Source organism: Triticum urartu, chromosome 6 (assembly GCF_003073215.2).
Source record: "Triticum urartu cultivar G1812 chromosome 6, Tu2.1, whole genome shotgun sequence".
NCBI classification, from domain to species: domain Eukaryota; kingdom Viridiplantae; phylum Streptophyta; class Magnoliopsida; order Poales; family Poaceae; genus Triticum; species Triticum urartu.
The window spans coordinates 523,199,116-523,206,249 of record NC_053027.1 but is presented as its reverse complement, the minus strand read 5'-3'; positions in this window follow the sequence as shown (position 1 = coordinate 523,206,249).

The following is a 7,134-nucleotide window of genomic DNA, read 5'->3' as shown; positions in this document are numbered from 1 at the left end:
AACCCCGGGGGGGGGGGGGGGAGTCGACGGTGATGAGCTCCAGGACATCGTGGATGTCAATATCTTCGCACGACTGTCGTGGAGGCAGACCACCATCACGTCGTAAGTGTGAGCCGCTGATCCAGTACAGCTTCCCCATGTACCAATCCTCGATCTCGCACACCCAGTCCTCCGCGGCCACTCCCCGCACGTCGTTGTACTTCCTCTTATGCGAAGAGGGCAGGTCCGAAATGGATCAGGAGTGGGGCGTGTCGATGGGTGCTCAGGGTGGCTGCGTGGCCCCTTCTGCCGCGACGTCGAATAGGCGTTGCCCATTTTGTCCGATTGGAAGAGAGAGGAGGTACCGGCAAGGAGGGTGCGGGGTGGATTAGGGTTGCTGCGGTGTGGGCGGGGGTGCCGGCAGGAGCTGCGGGGTGGATTTGGGCGGCACTAGCGTGGTTGTGGAGTGAGCGAGGGAGAGGGTCATCGCAGGGGAGGAGGGTCGAAATTATCCTGAGACCAGGCTGCGGCTTCTCAAATATAAGCGGTAGTTTTGAGGGAGTAAGCCAGTTTTGAGGGATCGGCTAGAGATGCTCTAGTGGCTGCATATTGTGTCTCCCTCGGCCCACGCGCATGTTTCCAATTTATGGGAGATAGACAATATAAAGCTTTATGTAAAATTCCTATAAACCAAATGCACCCTTAGAGTATCTCCAGCAGATTGTCTATAAGGCTGAAAATGACCTTACATAAATGAACGGAGGGAGTAGGATTCTACGACTCAGAATTTAGACTAGACAACATAAGGAGAAATAGTTGCATATCAAAATATCTTGGAAAACTAAACAACAAGCTCACAGCCTAAGCTGGACATGCATCAGGGTTTGATTGCCACCAATGGCGAATCCTGATCAACTGGTGGCAGCGCTCAATTACTACAATGGCCAAGGAATAGGCTAAGTCGTGGAGATCCATTATCGCTCTGGTGTGGTGGAACACATGGAAAGAACATAATGCTGGAGTTTTTAGAAATTCCTCCTGCAGCCCAGGGCCACTAATTCTGAAAATTCAGGTGGAGGCCAAGGCTTGGATTGATGCTGGTCGTAGGCAGGTTCTGCACATTGCCGAACGACCCTTATAACCAGATTGATGTAACTATATGACCTAAACTCCCTCCCCTGTACTTCTCGTGCAGTTTGTAAACCTTTATTCCTTCTAAGAGCAATGGAAAGCAGTGATCTTGTCTTTTCGTCAAAAAAAAATTGTGGCTGTAGCCAGCCATGGCTGAGCCCCTCAAGCTCGTGTATAGAGAGGAAGGGAGATGGGAGAAAGAAGCGGGTGACCGGTGGATAGGTGATTACCATTATTTCTAAAACATATTTTATGTCTACTTTTTTCATCAGAATATATATATATATATATATATATATATATAATATTTTTCAAATACTTTTGCTTTTTCCATACACATTGTACATCTTTCGTACACATTTAATATTTTTTAAATACATGATTAACACTTTTAACTTTTATGCATAAATTGCTTTTTATAGTGGATATTTTCGGAATATTTCTAACTCCAAGGAAAAGTAAAAAATAAAACAAAAAAGAATGCAAAAATGGGAAGAAAAAATGAAAGAAAAAACATTGAAAACCTGTGTCCGCGCTGGGCCGGCCCAATGGGGCGGCTGCCTGAAGCGATACGTCCTACTGTCTCGCGTCAAGCGAGACATAGACGCGGGGAAACGGTACACGGTCACGTCTGTTCATACCAAATTACGTGGACTTTGTTCAATGCTTCGTCGATTTTTTGGTTGCCTCCCGCACTGCTACCAGCATAGCCGTTCATGAGCTACTCTATCTCATATCTCGTATGCTACAACGTAGGCTAACGGTCTACATAACATTGCTTGGCTTAAATTTCTCACGTTGGCTATTTCACTGGCAACTGAAAAAAGTTTTTCAGTTCAGTCGAGTTTCTTGCCACATAAAAGAGCAGTGCCCGAGGGTGACACGGGACCTCCCTAACTTTCTCCATGATGTTCCCTAGCGAATTTTTTATTTTACTGCAATGGTTGAGGAATCTGGATTATCCACTCTCAACTCAATTTGATCATAATTCATAATAGATCGTCTTGCAGTGTGTGCACCTTCTTCCTATTACGACCGTATGACCACTGCACTCATAGTCTCACGAACAACAGAACAAGTCGACCTCCTTTAGGCTGTGTTTGGTTGGACTTCAACTTCCAACTTCTAGGCCCAAAAGCTATAATCTATACCAAAGGGTGTTCCCAGGAAAGCAGATTCATAAGAAGTTGCAACTTCTTCTAGTGCAAATCCCGCAGCCCACATACCCCAACTTGTCCAGCTTCTCAGCAGACCGTTTTGCTAACTTACCTGAGAGTTGAGGGTTATTTACCCACCTTTGCCACTCCCAAGTGAAAACGATTCGCTGCCGATAAGAAAAATCTCCACGTACCATTGACAGCAAAAACTCCTAGAGGGAAAATCCCCTCGTCCCGAGCGACGGGCTAGGGTTTCTAGCCGCCGCCGCCAGCGCTACCGGCCCTCCACCGCCGCCGCCCGCGCCGCCTTCAGTGCTGCAGGCTCTCCACCGCCGCCCGAGCTACGCCCCCTGCGTATCCATCCGCCTCTGAGCAGTACGCCGCCCGCCCAGTGGCCCTTCCTCGTCGGTCGTCCGGCGCCGTCGACCGGAGCTGCGCAGCCCTCCACGGCGAGGTAGCCTCCGTCCTTACTCCCGCCTTCCTCCTCTTCCATCCCTGAGTATAGATTGCTTGCTAGTAGGTGGTGTATTTGGGATAAATTGTGTACAGATTGACTGATAGTACAGATTGCTTGCTAGTACAGGTTGCTTGTGCTTCTGTTGTGAATGGAGCCTATGTAGCACCTTTCTAACGTGAATTTAGTTGACATTGATTGCTTGCTATGTTCTGCTATGGTTAATTGGAAGATGTTTACATATTGTACAACTATTATACATGTGGCAGGGTATTAAAATTATTTTACTTGATTGAAGAATGACTGAAAAAGCAGTGTGGGATGATGCACGTCTGAAGAAAGTCATAGAAATATTCAGAGAAGAGGTTGAAAATGGGAATAGGCCCTTAGGTTATTTTACTAAGAAGGGATGGGACAATGTTATCGAGAAATGGGAAGCAAGAATGGGAAAGAAGTATCCCAAGGATAAATTCAAGAATAAATGGGATGCAATAAAAATGACTATGTGTTTTTCATGGAGTTGAAAAATGAAGCAACCGGGCTTGGATGGGATGATGCAAAGAGAACCGTTGTTTGCCCTCAAGAATGGTGGGATGAACATGTTGTGGTAAGTGTAGCAACTTTTTTTATTTGGCATGCTTTTCAATGATTGCATTACCTGATTTCTACTTTCATTTTCAGAGATGCCAAGAGAGGACGGGAAAGAAATGCAATCATTTGAAGTTCAAACGAGAGGGTCCGAAGCACCTTGAAGATTTACATGTCATATTTCACAAAGTACATGTCACAGGGGCTAGTGCTTCTTGTGCTGGAGATATATCTTCTGATGAATCAAGTGATGATAATGCGGTTCCTTTGAAGAAACTCGATGATAGTGATGAAATGAAGTTGGCATCTTTGAAGAAACCAAAAGCAAGCAAGAAGCGCAAGCAACCTTCAATAAAAAATGAGGAGAAGGAAGAGAAGAGTCCCTTCTTACGATTGTACAAGCAGACATGTGAGAAGATAGAAAGTGGAGTGGAGAAGATAACCTCTAGTGTTGAAGCATCATTGGCTCCTCCTCCAACCAACCTTGTCCCTACCATTTCGGAGGTTATGAAGTTGGTGAAAGATTGTGGTGTGAAAGAAAAAACTGCTCTCATGCACACAACCCTCACTCTTATAGTGAAGCCTGACTTTAGGGAAATCTTCAGTTTTCTTGAAACAAAAGAAGGGAGGCTTGATTATCTGGCGAGGGAGCATCAGAAGTAGATGTTGAAGCACGTGTTGTGAACCATATGTACTCATGTTGTAGAACTACATTTGCTTTCAGTGTAGAAACTTATTTTCTTATGTTGTGAACCGTATTTGCTTGTGTTGTGAACCTTATTTGCTTATACAATCATGTTTGCTTGTGTTGTAAGGGGTCCCAAGTTTCTCACCTCGTATGCAAAAGCATATCATCATTGCTTGCATGGCATTGCACAACTTCATTCGTGATAGCAAGTTGAGTGATAAAATTTTTGATAAATGTGATGCCGATGATGAGTATGTACCTCCAGTGCTACGACGGGAAGTAGCACCAACACAAGCGGATCCCGTTGAAGAGGAGGAGAAGGAAGATACCATGAATACTATTCCTAGTAGGATAGCCGATGCTTGTCTTGCGATATCAACATAGGTTAGCTATCTTGATGGAGGTCATCATCATGCGAACCATATGTATATTCTGTGGTGCATGCCTTTTGTAATATAATTATGGGGTCAATATCTATTTATATATAATATGTAGTATGCAACTTGAAAGTATAATCGTTGAATTTGTATGTGTTAGCTGTGAATCATCTAAATTGTCATGATTTTTCTTTGCAAAACGGTCGTTCTATTGCTGCCAATGTATATATCACTATTTTACGGTCAAGTTGCACATAAAAATATTGAATTATTGTCCAGGGTCATTACAGACAATTCATAGTCAAATCTGCAGTTTCATAGCTGTTTCAGCCAAACGACTTCCAGCTTTTCCACAGCTGAAAGTTCACAGCAGCTTTTTCACAGCTCACAGCTCACAGCAGCTTTTACAGAATCTGCAGCTCAACCAAACACAGCCTGTGTTTGGTTGGACTTCAACTTCCAACTTCTAGGCCCAAAAGCTATAATCTGTACCAAAGGGTGTTCCCAGGAAAGCAGATTCGTAAGAAGTTGCAACTTCTTCTAGTGCAAATCCCGCAGCCCACATACCCCAACTTGTCCAGCTTCTCAGCAAACCGTTTTGCTAACTTACCTGAGAGTTGAGGGTTATTTACCCACCTTTGCCACTCCCTAGTGAAAACAATTCGCTGCCGATAAGAAAAATCTCCTCGTACCATCGAGAGTAAAAACTCCTCGAGGGAAAATCCCCTTGTCCCGAGCGACGGACTAGGGTTTCTAGCCGCCGCCAGCGCTACCGGCCGTCCACCGCCGCAAGGAATTCTCTTTGGCTCTGGGTGGGTTGCTCTGGGTGGTTAGGGCTTTTATCCTCGCAAGGAATTCTCTCTCAAAGGCTTCGAGGTGGGTTGCTCTCAAACGACAAAAGTCGTACACTAACTCTGAGCAGCCAACCGTTTATGGTTGTAGGGGGTGGTCTATTTATAGCCACTAGGCAACATGACCTGATTTGTCCGAAATGACCCTTGGTCACTAAGGAACTGACATGTGTTCCAACGGTCAGATTTCAAATACACACGGCAACTTTACTTGGGCTACAAGAAAAGCTGACTTATCCAACTCTGGATATGATTTGCTCTCATTGTCTTCACTCGAAGACATAGGATTTTGGTTAAGCATCACTTCAGTCATTCTGACTAGTTCTCTTCGACCCCACTTAACAGTACGGTGGTTCCTATGACTCAACAAAGAAGAAAAAGAACGACGAAACATCTAAGTCTTCGCGCTCCACAGTCTACACACAATGTCTTCTCTTGTCATAGTCTTCAATGTGAATGTCTTCACATACCACCTTTGACTTCAATGTCTTCATACATTTTTAGGGGTCATCTCTGGTAGGAAATCCGAATCATTGGGGGACTACAACCTGAGTTATCCTACAATTCTCACAAACACATTAGTCCCTCAACCAGGTTTGTCGCCAATACTCGAAAACCAACTAAGGGTGGCACTAGATGCACTTACAATCTCCCCCTTTTTGGTGATTGATGACAAACTGGTTGAAGTTTTCAACGGGGATAAAATTATGTGAAATGTAAAGGATTTAGGTATTGTCTTCATAAGTGGCAAAGGCTCCCCCTGAAGATGTGCATATAAGTAATTTGCTTTTGGAATGCAAATGCACAGGGCAGGTTGTACTTGTGGAGATCCTCTTCAACTTATGACGACAATTCATCATGCATGAAAGGTATGTGAAGATAATGACATGCATAATGAAAAATGGACGTCTGCAGAATGACCTAAGTGCGGAAGTTATCATCGCACATGCGGTATTTATCATCGCATCATAGAATAGCAAATAAGTAGCAGACGACCATCGAGTTTGAGTGTTACAACTCAAAGAACCAAATGTATCAAAACGCGAGAGTTGTAAACACTAGGCAAAATATAAAACCACCGCCCATATGGACCTGCTTGAAGACTATCAAACTCATATGCTTTTCCCCCTTTTGTCAGTAAGGACCAAAAAGGTTTGAAGACATAGAGCACCTACTCGTTCTCATGAGGAGCTGGTGAAGCAGCATGGTCGTCGGAGTTGGTTGGCGGTGCAGACGAACTCGGTGCAGTGGTGATTCGCGCTGAAGGTGGTGAAGTAGCATCGTCTTCATCATCGATGACACATGCATTCACTGTTGCAGCAGAGGAGGAGAACTCAGATTCTTCAAGAGACAGAGTACACCGCAGCACAGTCCTTCTCGGAGGTGTTGAGTCAAACTTGAAGCGTTCAGAGAAACCATCATCTTGAAGATCATCTTCAGAACACATAAGCATCAGCCCTTTCCATGTGCGCCGACAAGTTTCATGGGCGACAAAGGCATTCTTGGTGGCAAGGTTGCGAATCCTGTTTACGTCCACCAAGAGGCTTTGCATTTGGCGCTTCAGCCAGTCATGATGCTTATCCTATTTCTGATGAAGGGCAACCAGAAGCTCTCGGTCATTGAGAACACGAGATCGCTTCTTGGGCCATTGTGCAATGGTTCTTTCAGTGGCTTCAGTGAGGGCACGATGAGGTGCATGGGTAGTACCAGCCAGAGGATAAACACAAGTGACTGCTGGGTCGCCTTCAATGTGTTGTGAGAAACTTTTCTTATCAGCATTCTAAAGACTAAGGGGCTCCTTGGCAGGCTCTGGATAGATGGCTTCAACTGACATATCGACGTCAAGCAGAAAAATCCGATGATTGCGAGCAGAGGGCTGATAGGTGACAGCTGAGTGTAGTTTGGTCAG